Source organism: Gigantopelta aegis, unplaced genomic scaffold (assembly GCF_016097555.1).
Source record: "Gigantopelta aegis isolate Gae_Host unplaced genomic scaffold, Gae_host_genome ctg4400_pilon_pilon, whole genome shotgun sequence".
Classification (NCBI taxonomy): Eukaryota; Metazoa; Mollusca; class Gastropoda; order Neomphalida; family Peltospiridae; genus Gigantopelta; species Gigantopelta aegis.
In genome coordinates, this window is record NW_024533844.1 from 1 (window position 1) to 14,952 (window position 14,952).

Sequence of the window (14,952 nt, forward strand, 5' to 3'; positions counted from 1 at the left end):
GCATGGTGCTGTTCAAACACCACCACGAGACGTTTCCCGCCCAGGTGATACCAATTTCGCCTTTAACTACAGGCATGGTGCTGTTCAAACACCACCACGAGACGTTTCCCGCCCAGGTGATACCAATTTCGCCTTTAACTACAGGCATGGTGCTGTTCAAACACCACCACGAGACGTTTCCCGCCCAGGTGATACCAATTTCGCCTTTAACTACAGGCATGGTGCTGTTCAAACACCACCACGAGACGTTTCCCGCCCAGGTGATACCAATTTCGCCTTTAACTACAGGCATGGTGCTGTTCAAACACCACCACGAGACGTTTCCCGCCCAGGTGATACCAATTTCGCCTTTAACTACAGGCATGGTGCTGTTCAAACACCACCACGAGACGTTTCCCGCCCAGGTGATACCAATTTCGCCTTTAACTACAGGCATGGTGCTGTTCAAACACCACCACGAGACGTTTCCCGCCCAGGTGATACCAATTTCGCCTTTAACTACAGGCATGGTGCTGTTCAAACACCACCACGAGACGTTTCCCGCCCAGGTGATACCAATTTCGCCTTTAACTACAGGCATGGTGCTGTTCAAACACCACCACGAGACGTTTCCCGCCCAGGTGATACCAATTTCGCCTTTAACTACAGGCATGGTGCTGTTCAAACACCACCACGAGACGTTTCCCGCCCAGGTGATACCAATTTCGCCTTTAACTACAGGCATGGTGCTGTTCAAACACCACCACGAGACGTTTCCCGCCCAGGTGATACCAATTTCGCCTTTAACTACAGGCATGGTGCTGTTCAAACACCACCACGAGACGTTTCCCGCCCAGGTGATACCAATTTCGCCTTTAACTACAGGCATGGTGCTGTTCAAACACCACCACGAGACGTTTCCCGCCCAGGTGATACCAATTTCGCCTTTAACTACAGGCATGGTGCTGTTCAAACACCACCACGAGACGTTTCCCGCCCAGGTGATACCAATTTCGCCTTTAACTACAGGCATGGTGCTGTTCAAACACCACCACGAGACGTTTCCCGCCCAGGTGATACCAATTTCGCCTTTAACTACAGGCATGGTGCTGTTCAAACACCACCACGAGACGTTTCCCGCCCAGGTGATACCAATTTCGCCTTTAACTACAGGCATGGTGCTGTTCAAACACCACCACGAGACGTTTCCCGCCCAGGTGATACCAATTTCGCCTTTAACTACAGGCATGGTGCTGTTCAAACACCACCACGAGACGTTTCCCGCCCAGGTGATACCAATTTCGCCTTTAACTACAGGCATGGTGCTGTTCAAACACCACCACGAGACGTTTCCCGCCCAGGTGATACCAATTTCGCCTTTAACTACAGGCATGGTGCTGTTCAAACACCACCACGAGACGTTTCCCGCCCAGGTGATACCAATTTCGCCTTTAACTACAGGCATGGTGCTGTTCAAACACCACCACGAGACGTTTCCCGCCCAGGTGATACCAATTTCGCCTTTAACTACAGGCATGGTGCTGTTCAAACACCACCACGAGACGTTTCCCGCCCAGGTGATACCAATTTCGCCTTTAACTACAGGCATGGTGCTGTTCAAACACCACCACGAGACGTTTCCCGCCCAGGTGATACCAATTTCGCCTTTAACTACAGGCATGGTGCTGTTCAAACACCACCACGAGACGTTTCCCGCCCAGGTGATACCAATTTCGCCTTTAACTACAGGCATGGTGCTGTTCAAACACCACCACGAGACGTTTCCCGCCCAGGTGATACCAATTTCGCCTTTAACTACAGGCATGGTGCTGTTCAAACACCACCACGAGACGTTTCCCGCCGTGATACCAATTTCGCCTTTAACTACAGGCATGGTGCTGTTCAAACACCACCACGAGACGTTTCCCGCCCAGGTGATACCAATTTCGCCTTTAACTACAGGCATGGTGCTGTTCAAACACCACCACGAGACGTTTCCCGCCCAGGTGATACCAATTTCGCCTTTAACTACAGGCATGGTGCTGTTCAAACACCACCACGAGACGTTTCCCGCCCAGGTGATACCAATTTCGCCTTTAACTACAGGCATGGTGCTGTTCAAACACCACCACGAGACGTTTCCCGCCCAGGTGATACCAATTTCGCCTTTAACTACAGGCATGGTGCTGTTCAAACACCACCACGAGACGTTTCCCGCCCAGGTGATACCAATTTCGCCTTTAACTACAGGCATGGTGCTGTTCAAACACCACCACGAGACGTTTCCCGCCCAGGTGATACCAATTTCGCCTTTAACTACAGGCATGGTGCTGTTCAAACACCACCACGAGACGTTTCCCGCCCAGGTGATACCAATTTCGCCTTTAACTACAGGCATGGTGCTGTTCAAACACCACCACGAGACGTTTCCCGCCCAGGTGATACCAATTTCGCCTTTAACTACAGGCATGGTGCTGTTCAAACACCACCACGAGACGTTTCCCGCCCAGGTGATACCAATTTCGCCTTTAACTACAGGCATGGTGCTGTTCAAACACCACCACGAGACGTTTCCCGCCCAGGTGATACCAATTTCGCCTTTAACTACAGGCATGGTGCTGTTCAAACACCACCACGAGACGTTTCCCGCCCAGGTGATACCAATTTCGCCTTTAACTACAGGCATGGTGCTGTTCAAACACCACCACGAGACGTTTCCCGCCCAGGTGATACCAATTTCGCCTTTAACTACAGGCATGGTGCTGTTCAAACACCACCACGAGACGTTTCCCGCCCAGGTGATACCAATTTCGCCTTTAACTACAGGCATGGTGCTGTTCAAACACCACCACGAGACGTTTCCCGCCCAGGTGATACCAATTTCGCCTTTAACTACAGGCATGGTGCTGTTCAAACACCACCACGAGACGTTTCCCGCCCAGGTGATACCAATTTCGCCTTTAACTACAGGCATGGTGCTGTTCAAACACCACCACGAGACGTTTCCCGCCCAGGTGATACCAATTTCGCCTTTAACTACAGGCATGGTGCTGTTCAAACACCACCACGAGACGTTTCCCGCCCAGGTGATACCAATTTCGCCTTTAACTACAGGCATGGTGCTGTTCAAACACCACCACGAGACGTTTCCCGCCCAGGTGATACCAATTTCGCCTTTAACTACAGGCATGGTGCTGTTCAAACACCACCACGAGACGTTTCCCGCCCAGGTGATACCAATTTCGCCTTTAACTACAGGCATGGTGCTGTTCAAACACCACCACGAGACGTTTCCCGCCCAGGTGATACCAATTTCGCCTTTAACTACAGGCATGGTGCTGTTCAAACACCACCACGAGCGTTTCCCGCCCCGCCCAGGTGATACCAATTTCGCCTTTAACTACAGGCATGGTGCTGTTCAAACACCACCACGAGACGTTTCCCGCCCAGGTGATACCAATTTCGCCTTTAACTACAGGCATGGTGCTGTTCAAACACCACCACGAGACGTTTCCCGCCCAGGTGATACCAAATTTCGCCTTTAACTACAGGCATGGTGCTGTTCAAACACCACCACGAGACGTTTCCCGCCCAGGTGATACCAATTTCGCCTTTAACTACAGGCATGGTGCTGTTCAAACACCACCACGAGACGTTTCCCGCCCAGGTGATACCAATTTCGCCTTTAACTACAGGCATGGTGCTGTTCAAACACCACCACGAGACGTTTCCCGCCCAGGTGATACCAATTTCGCCTTTAACTACAGGCATGGTGCTGTTCAAACACCACCACGAGACGTTTCCCGCCCAGGTGATACCAATTTCGCCTTTAACTACAGGCATGGTGCTGTTCAAACACCACCACGAGACGTTTCCCGCCCAGGTGATACCAATTTCGCCTTTAACTACAGGCATGGTGCTGTTCAAACACCACCACGAGACGTTTCCCGCCCAGGTGATACCAATTTCGCCTTTAACTACAGGCATGGTGCTGTTCAAACACCACCACGAGACGTTTCCCGCCCAGGTGATACCAATTTCGCCTTTAACTACAGGCATGGTGCTGTTCAAACACCACCACGAGACGTTTCCCGCCCAGGTGATACCAATTTCGCCTTTAACTACAGGCATGGTGCTGTTCAAACACCACCACGAGACGTTTCCCGCCCAGGTGATACCAATTTCGCCTTTAACTACAGGCATGGTGCTGTTCAAACACCACCACGAGACGTTTCCCGCCCAGGTGATACCAATTTCGCCTTTAACTACAGGCATGGTGCTGTTCAAACACCACCACGAGACGTTTCCCGCCCAGGTGATACCAATTTCGCCTTTAACTACAGGCATGGTGCTGTTCAAACACCACCACGAGACGTTTCCCGCCCAGGTGATACCAATTTCGCCTTTAACTACAGGCATGGTGCTGTTCAAACACCACCACGAGACGTTTCCCGCCCAGGTGATACCAATTTCGCCTTTAACTACAGGCATGGTGCTGTTCAAACACCACCACGAGACGTTTCCCGCCCAGGTGATACCAATTTCGCCTTTAACTACAGGCATGGTGCTGTTCAAACACCACCACGAGACGTTTCCCGCCCAGGTGATACCAATTTCGCCTTTAACTACAGGCATGGTGCTGTTCAAACACCACCACGAGACGTTTCCCGCCCAGGTGATACCAATTTCGCCTTTAACTACAGGCATGGTGCTGTTCAAACACCACCACGAGACGTTTCCCGCCCAGGTGATACCAATTTCGCCTTTAACTACAGGCATGGTGCTGTTCAAACACCACCACGAGACGTTTCCCGCCCAGGTGATACCAATTTCGCCTTTAACTACAGGCATGGTGCTGTTCAAACACCACCACGAGACGTTTCCCGCCCAGGTGATACCAATTTCGCCTTTAACTACAGGCATGGTGCTGTTCAAACACCACCACGAGACGTTTCCCGCCCAGGTGATACCAATTTCGCCTTTAACTACAGGCATGGTGCTGTTCAAACACCACCACGAGACGTTTCCCGCCCAGGTGATACCAATTTCGCCTTTAACTACAGGCATGGTGCTGTTCAAACACCACCACGAGACGTTTCCCGCCCAGGTGATACCAATTTCGCCTTTAACTACAGGCATGGTGCTGTTCAAACACCACCACGAGACGTTTCCCGCCCAGGTGATACCAATTTCGCCTTTAACTACAGGCATGGTGCTGTTCAAACACCACCACGAGACGTTTCCCGCCCAGGTGATACCAATTTCGCCTTTAACTACAGGCATGGTGCTGTTCAAACACCACCACGAGACGTTTCCCGCCCAGGTGATACCAATTTCGCCTTTAACTACAGGCATGGTGCTGTTCAAACACCACCACGAGACGTTTCCCGCCCAGGTGATACCAATTTCGCCTTTAACTACAGGCATGGTGCTGTTCAAACACCACCACGAGACGTTTCCCGCCCAGGTGATACCAATTTCGCCTTTAACTACAGGCATGGTGCTGTTCAAACACCACCACGAGACGTTTCCCGCCCAGGTGATACCAATTTCGCCTTTAACTACAGGCATGGTGCTGTTCAAACACCACCACGAGACGTTTCCCGCCCAGGTGATACCAATTTCGCCTTTAACTACAGGCATGGTGCTGTTCAAACACCACCACGAGACGTTTCCCGCCCAGGTGATACCAATTTCGCCTTTAACTACAGGCATGGTGCTGTTCAAACACCACCACGAGACGTTTCCCGCCCAGGTGATACCAATTTCGCCTTTAACTACAGGCATGGTGCTGTTCAAACACCACCACGAGACGTTTCCCGCCCAGGTGATACCAATTTCGCCTTTAACTACAGGCATGGTGCTGTTCAAACACCACCACGAGACGTTTCCCGCCCAGGTGATACCAATTTCGCCTTTAACTACAGGCATGGTGCTGTTCAAACACCACCACGAGACGTTTCCCGCCCAGGTGATACCAATTTCGCCTTTAACTACAGGCATGGTGCTGTTCAAACACCACCACGAGACGTTTCCCGCCCAGGTGATACCAATTTCGCCTTTAACTACAGGCATGGTGCTGTTCAAACACCACCACGAGACGTTTCCCGCCCAGGTGATACCAATTTCGCCTTTAACTACAGGCATGGTGCTGTTCAAACACCACCACGAGACGTTTCCCGCCCAGGTGATACCAATTTCGCCTTTAACTACAGGCATGGTGCTGTTCAAACACCACCACGAGACGTTTCCCGCCCAGGTGATACCAATTTCGCCTTTAACTACAGGCATGGTGCTGTTCAAACACCACCACGAGACGTTTCCCGCCCAGGTGATACCAATTTCGCCTTTAACTACAGGCATGGTGCTGTTCAAACACCACCACGAGACGTTTCCCGCCCAGGTGATACCAATTTCGCCTTTAACTACAGGCATGGTGCTGTTCAAACACCACCACGAGACGTTTCCCGCCCAGGTGATACCAATTTCGCCTTTAACTACAGGCATGGTGCTGTTCAAACACCACCACGAGACGTTTCCCGCCCAGGTGATACCAATTTCGCCTTTAACTACAGGCATGGTGCTGTTCAAACACCACCACGAGACGTTTCCCGCCCAGGTGATACCAATTTCGCCTTTAACTACAGGCATGGTGCTGTTCAAACACCACCACGAGACGTTTCCCGCCCAGGTGATACCAATTTCGCCTTTAACTACAGGCATGGTGCTGTTCAAACACCACCACGAGACGTTTCCCGCCCAGGTGATACCAATTTCGCCTTTAACTACAGGCATGGTGCTGTTCAAACACCACCACGAGACGTTTCCCGCCCAGGTGATACCAATTTCGCCTTTAACTACAGGCATGGTGCTGTTCAAACACCACCACGAGACGTTTCCCGCCCAGGTGATACCAATTTCGCCTTTAACTACAGGCATGGTGCTGTTCAAACACCACCACGAGACGTTTCCCGCCCAGGTGATACCAATTTCGCCTTTAACTACAGGCATGGTGCTGTTCAAACACCACCACGAGACGTTTCCCGCCCAGGTGATACCAATTTCGCCTTTAACTACAGGCATGGTGCTGTTCAAACACCACCACGAGACGTTTCCCGCCCAGGTGATACCAATTTCGCCTTTAACTACAGGCATGGTGCTGTTCAAACACCACCACGAGACGTTTCCCGCCCAGGTGATACCAATTTCGCCTTTAACTACAGGCATGGTGCTGTTCAAACACCACCACGAGACGTTTCCCGCCCAGGTGATACCAATTTCGCCTTTAACTACAGGCATGGTGCTGTTCAAACACCACCACGAGACGTTTCCCGCCCAGGTGATACCAATTTCGCCTTTAACTACAGGCATGGTGCTGTTCAAACACCACCACGAGACGTTTCCCGCCCAGGTGATACCAATTTCGCCTTTAACTACAGGCATGGTGCTGTTCAAACACCACCACGAGACGTTTCCCGCCCAGGTGATACCAATTTCGCCTTTAACTACAGGCATGGTGCTGTTCAAACACCACCACGAGACGTTTCCCGCCCAGGTGATACCAATTTCGCCTTTAACTACAGGCATGGTGCTGTTCAAACACCACCACGAGACGTTTCCCGCCCAGGTGATACCAATTTCGCCTTTAACTACAGGCATGGTGCTGTTCAAACACCACCACGAGACGTTTCCCGCCCAGGTGATACCAATTTCGCCTTTAACTACAGGCATGGTGCTGTTCAAACACCACCACGAGACGTTTCCCGCCCAGGTGATACCAATTTCGCCTTTAACTACAGGCATGGTGCTGTTCAAACACCACCACGAGACGTTTCCCGCCAGGAGATACCAATTTCGCCTTTAACTACAGGCATGGTGCTGTTCAAACACCACCACGAGACGTTTCCCGCCCAGGTGATACCAATTTCGCCTTTAACTACAGGCATGGTGCTGTTCAAACACCACCACGAGACGTTTCCCGCCCAGGTGATACCAATTTCGCCTTTAACTACAGGCATGGTGCTGTTCAAACACCACCACGAGACGTTTCCCGCCCAGGTGATACCAATTTCGCCTTTAACTACAGGCATGGTGCTGTTCAAACACCACCACGAGACGTTTCCCGCCCAGGTGATACCAATTTCGCCTTTAACTACAGGCATGGTGCTGTTCAAACACCACCACGAGACGTTTCCCGCCCAGGTGATACCAATTTCGCCTTTAACTACAGGCATGGTGCTGTTCAAACACCACCACGAGACGTTTCCCGCCCAGGTGATACCAATTTCGCCTTTAACTACAGGCATGGTGCTGTTCAAACACCACCACGAGACGTTTCCCGCCCAGGTGATACCAATTTCGCCTTTAACTACAGGCATGGTGCTGTTCAAACACCACCACGAGACGTTTCCCGCCCAGGTGATACCAATTTCGCCTTTAACTACAGGCATGGTGCTGTTCAAACACCACCACGAGACGTTTCCCGCCCAGGTGATACCAATTTCGCCTTTAACTACAGGCATGGTGCTGTTCAAACACCACCACGAGACGTTTCCCGCCCAGGTGATACCAATTTCGCCTTTAACTACAGGCATGGTGCTGTTCAAACACCACCACGAGACGTTTCCCGCCCAGGTGATACCAATTTCGCCTTTAACTACAGGCATGGTGCTGTTCAAACACCACCACGAGACGTTTCCCGCCCAGGTGATACCAATTTCGCCTTTAACTACAGGCATGGTGCTGTTCAAACACCACCACGAGACGTTTCCCGCCCAGGTGATACCAATTTCGCCTTTAACTACAGGCATGGTGCTGTTCAAACACCACCACGAGACGTTTCCCGCCCAGGTGATACCAATTTCGCCTTTAACTACAGGCATGGTGCTGTTCAAACACCACCACGAGACGTTTCCCGCCCAGGTGATACCAATTTCGCCTTTAACTACAGGCATGGTGCTGTTCAAACACCACCACGAGACGTTTCCCGCCCAGGTGATACCAATTTCGCCTTTAACTACAGGCATGGTGCTGTTCAAACACCACCACGAGACGTTTCCCGCCCAGGTGATACCAATTTCGCCTTTAACTACAGGCATGGTGCTGTTCAAACACCACCACGAGACGTTTCCCGCCCAGGTGATACCAATTTCGCCTTTAACTACAGGCATGGTGCTGTTCAAACACCACCACGAGACGTTTCCCGCCCAGGTGATACCAATTTCGCCTTTAACTACAGGCATGGTGCTGTTCAAACACCACCACGAGACGTTTCCCGCCCAGGTGATACCAATTTCGCCTTTAACTACAGGCATGGTGCTGTTCAAACACCACCACGAGACGTTTCCCGCCCAGGTGATACCAATTTCGCCTTTAACTACAGGCATGGTGCTGTTCAAACACCACCACGAGACGTTTCCCGCCCAGGTGATACCAATTTCGCCTTTAACTACAGGCATGGTGCTGTTCAAACACCACCACGAGACGTTTCCCGCCCAGGTGATACCAATTTCGCCTTTAACTACAGGCATGGTGCTGTTCAAACACCACCACGAGACGTTTCCCGCCCAGGTGATACCAATTTCGCCTTTAACTACAGGCATGGTGCTGTTCAAACACCACCACGAGACGTTTCCCGCCCAGGTGATACCAATTTCGCCTTTAACTACAGGCATGGTGCTGTTCAAACACCACCACGAGACGTTTCCCGCCCAGGTGATACCAATTTCGCCTTTAACTACAGGCATGGTGCTGTTCAAACACCACCACGAGACGTTTCCCGCCCAGGTGATACCAATTTCGCCTTTAACTACAGGCATGGTGCTGTTCAAACACCACCACGAGACGTTTCCCGCCCAGGTGATACCAATTTCGCCTTTAACTACAGGCATGGTGCTGTTCAAACACCACCACGAGACGTTTCCCGCCCAGGTGATACCAATTTCGCCTTTAACTACAGGCATGGTGCTGTTCAAACACCACCACGAGACGTTTCCCGCCCAGGTGATACCAATTTCGCCTTTAACTACAGGCATGGTGCTGTTCAAACACCACCACGAGACGTTTCCCGCCCAGGTGATACCAATTTCGCCTTTAACTACAGGCATGGTGCTGTTCAAACACCACCACGAGACGTTTCCCGCCCAGGTGATACCAATTTCGCCTTTAACTACAGGCATGGTGCTGTTCAAACACCACCACGAGACGTTTCCCGCCCAGGTGATACCAATTTCGCCTTTAACTACAGGCATGGTGCTGTTCAAACACCACCACGAGACGTTTCCCGCCCAGGTGATACCAATTTCGCCTTTAACTACAGGCATGGTGCTGTTCAAACACCACCACGAGACGTTTCCCGCCCAGGTGATACCAATTTCGCCTTTAACTACAGGCATGGTGCTGTTCAAACACCACCACGAGACGTTTCCCGCCCAGGTGATACCAATTTCGCCTTTAACTACAGGCATGGTGCTGTTCAAACACCACCACGAGACGTTTCCCGCCCAGGTGATACCAATTTCGCCTTTAACTACAGGCATGGTGCTGTTCAAACACCACCACGAGACGTTTCCCGCCCAGGTGATACCAATTTCGCCTTTAACTACAGGCATGGTGCTGTTCAAACACCACCACGAGACGTTTCCCGCCCAGGTGATACCAATTTCGCCTTTAACTACAGGCATGGTGCTGTTCAAACACCACCACGAGACGTTTCCCGCCCAGGTGATACCAATTTCGCCTTTAACTACAGGCATGGTGCTGTTCAAACACCACCACGAGACGTTTCCCGCCCAGGTGATACCAATTTCGCCTTTAACTACAGGCATGGTGCTGTTCAAACACCACCACGAGACGTTTCCCGCCCAGGTGATACCAATTTCGCCTTTAACTACAGGCATGGTGCTGTTCAAACACCACCACGAGACGTTTCCCGCCCAGGTGATACCAATTTCGCCTTTAACTACAGGCATGGTGCTGTTCAAACACCACCACGAGACGTTTCCCGCCCAGGTGATACCAATTTCGCCTTTAACTACAGGCATGGTGCTGTTCAAACACCACCACGAGACGTTTCCCGCCCAGGTGATACCAATTTCGCCTTTAACTACAGGCATGGTGCTGTTCAAACACCACCACGAGACGTTTCCCGCCCAGGTGATACCAATTTCGCCTTTAACTACAGGCATGGTGCTGTTCAAACACCACCACGAGACGTTTCCCGCCCAGGTGATACCAATTTCGCCTTTAACTACAGGCATGGTGCTGTTCAAACACCACCACGAGACGTTTCCCGCCCAGGTGATACCAATTTCGCCTTTAACTACAGGCATGGTGCTTTGTTCAAACACCACCACGAGACGTTTCCCGCCCAGGTGATACCAATTTCGCCTTTAACTACAGGCATGGTGCTGTTCAAACACCACCACGAGACGTTTCCCGCCCAGGTGATACCAATTTCGCCTTTAACTACAGGCATGGTGCTGTTCAAACACCACCACGAGACGTTTCCCGCCCAGGTGATACCAATTTCGCCTTTAACTACAGGCATGGTGCTGTTCAAACACCACCACGAGACGTTTCCCGCCCAGGTGATACCAATTTCGCCTTTAACTACAGGCATGGTGCTGTTCAAACACCACCACGAGACGTTTCCCGCCCAGGTGATACCAATTTCGCCTTTAACTACAGGCATGGTGCTGTTCAAACACCACCACGAGACGTTTCCCGCCCAGGTGATACCAATTTCGCCTTTAACTACAGGCATGGTGCTGTTCAAACACCACCACGAGACGTTTCCCGCCCAGGTGATACCAATTTCGCCTTTAACTACAGGCATGGTGCTAATAAAAACACCACCACGAGACGTTTCCCGCCCAGGTGATACCAATTTCGCCTTTAACTACAGGCATGGTGCTGTTCAAACACCACCACGAGACGTTTCCCGCCCAGGTGATACCAATTTCGCCTTTAACTACAGGCATGGTGCTGTTCAAACACCACCACGAGACGTTTCCCGCCCAGGTGATACCAATTTCGCCTTTAACTACAGGCATGGTGCTGTTCAAACACCACCACGAGACGTTTCCCGCCCAGGTGATACCAATTTCGCCTTTAACTACAGGCATGGTGCTGTTCAAACACCACCACGAGACGTTTCCCGCCCAGGTGATACCAATTTCGCCTTTAACTACAGGCATGGTGCTGTTCAAACACCACCACGAGACGTTTCCCGCCCAGGTGATACCAATTTCGCCTTTAACTACAGGCATGGTGCTGTTCAAACACCACCACGAGACGTTTCCCGCCCAGGTGATACCAATTTCGCCTTTAACTACAGGCATGGTGCTGTTCAAACACCACCACGAGACGTTTCCCGCCCAGGTGATACCAATTTCGCCTTTTCGCCTTTCAAACACCACCACGAGACGTTTCCCGCCCAGGTGATACCAATTTCGCCTTTAACTACAGGCATGGTGCTGTTCAAACACCACCACGAGACGTTTCCCGCCCAGGTGATACCAATTTCGCCTTTAACTACAGGCATGGTGCTGTTCAAACACCACCACGAGACGTTTCCCGCCCAGGTGATACCAATTTCGCCTTTAACTACAGGCATGGTGCTGTTCAAACACCACCACGAGACGTTTCCCGCCCAGGTGATACCAATTTCGCCTTTAACTACAGGCATGGTGCTGTTCAAACACCACCACGAGACGTTTCCCGCCCAGGTGATACCAATTTCGCCTTTAACTACAGGCATGGTGCTGTTCAAACACCACCACGAGACGTTTCCCGCCCAGGTGATACCAATTTCGCCTTTAACTACAGGCATGGTGCTGTTCAAACACCACCACGAGACGTTTCCCGCCCAGGTGATACCAATTTCGCCTTTAACTACAGGCATGGTGCTGTTCAAACACCACCACGAGACGTTTCCCGCCCAGGTGATACCAATTTCGCCTTTAACTACAGGCATGGTGCTGTTCAAACACCACCACGAGACGTTTCCCGCCCAGGTGATACCAATTTCGCCTTTAACTACAGGCATGGTGCTGTTCAAACACCACCACGAGACGTTTCCCGCCCAGGTGATACCAATTTCGCCTTTAACTACAGGCATGGTGCTGTTCAAACACCACCACGAGACGTTTCCCGCCCAGGTGATACCAATTTCGCCTTTAACTACAGGCATGGTGCTGTTCAAACACCACCACGAGACGTTTCCCGCCCAGGTGATACCAATTTCGCCTTTAACTACAGGCATGGTGCTGTTCAAACACCACCACGAGACGTTTCCCGCCCAGGTGATACCAATTTCGCCTTTAACTACAGGCATGGTGCTGTTCAAACACCACCACGAGACGTTTCCCGCCCAGGTGATACCAATTTCGCCTTTAACTACAGGCATGGTGCTGTTCAAACACCACCACGAGACGTTTCCCGCCCAGGTGATACCAATTTCGCCTTTAACTACAGGCATGGTGCTGTTCAAACACCACCACGAGACGTTTCCCGCCCAGGTGATACCAATTTCGCCTTTAACTACAGGCATGGTGCTGTTCAAACACCACCACGAGACGTTTCCCGCCCAGGTGATACCAATTTCGCCTTTAACTACAGGCATGGTGCTGTTCAAACACCACCACGAGACGTTTCCCGCCCAGGTGATACCAATTTCGCCTTTAACTACAGGCATGGTGCTGTTCAAACACCACCACGAGACGTTTCCCGCCCAGGTGATACCAATTTCGCCTTTAACTACAGGCATGGTGCTGTTCAAACACCACCACGAGACGTTTCCCGCCCAGGTGATACCAATTTCGCCTTTAACTACAGGCATGGTGCTGTTCAAACACCACCACGAGACGTTTCCCGCCCAGGTGATACCAATTTCGCCTTTAACTACAGGCATGGTGCTGTTCAAACACCACCACGAGACGTTTCCCGCCCAGGTGATACCAATTTCGCCTTTAACTACAGGCATGGTGCTGTTCAAACACCACCACGAGACGTTTCCCGCCCAGGTGATACCAATTTCGCCTTTAACTACAGGCATGGTGCTGTTCAAACACCACCACGAGACGTTTCCCGCCCAGGTGATACCAATTTCGCCTTTAACTACAGGCATGGTGCTGTTCAAACACCACCACGAGACGTTTCCCGCCCAGGTGATACCAATTTCGCCTTTAACTACAGGCATGGTGCTGTTCAAACACCACCACGAGACGTTTCCCGCCCAGGTGATACCAATTTCGCCTTTAACTACAGGCATGGTGCTGTTCAAACACCACCACGAGACGTTTCCCGCCCAGGTGATACCAATTTCGCCTTTAACTACAGGCATGGTGCTGTTCAAACACCACCACGAGACGTTTCCCGCCCAGGTGATACCAATTTCGCCTTTAACTACAGGCATGGTGCTGTTCAAACACCACCACGAGACGTTTCCCGCCCAGGTGATACCAATTTCGCCTTTAACTACAGGCATGGTGCTGTTCAAACACCACCACGAGACGTTTCCCGCCCAGGTGATACCAATTTCGCCTTTAACTACAGGCATGGTGCTGTTCAAACACCACCACGAGACGTTTCCCGCCCAGGTGATACCAATTTCGCCTTTAACTACAGGCATGGTGCTGTTCAAACACCACCACGAGACGTTTCCCGCCCAGGTGATACCAATTTCGCCTTTAACTACAGGCATGGTGCTGTTCAAACACCACCACGAGACGTTTCCCGCCCAGGTGATACCAATTTCGCCTTTAACTACAGGCATGGTGCTGTTCAAACACCACCACGAGACGTTTCCCGCCCAGGTGATACCAATTTCGCCTTTAACTACAGGCATGGTGCTGTTCAAACACCACCACGAGACGTTTCCCGCCCAGGTGATACCAATTTCGCCTTTAACTACAGGCATGGTGCTGTTCAAACACCACCACGAGACGTTTCCCGCCCAGGTGATACCAATTT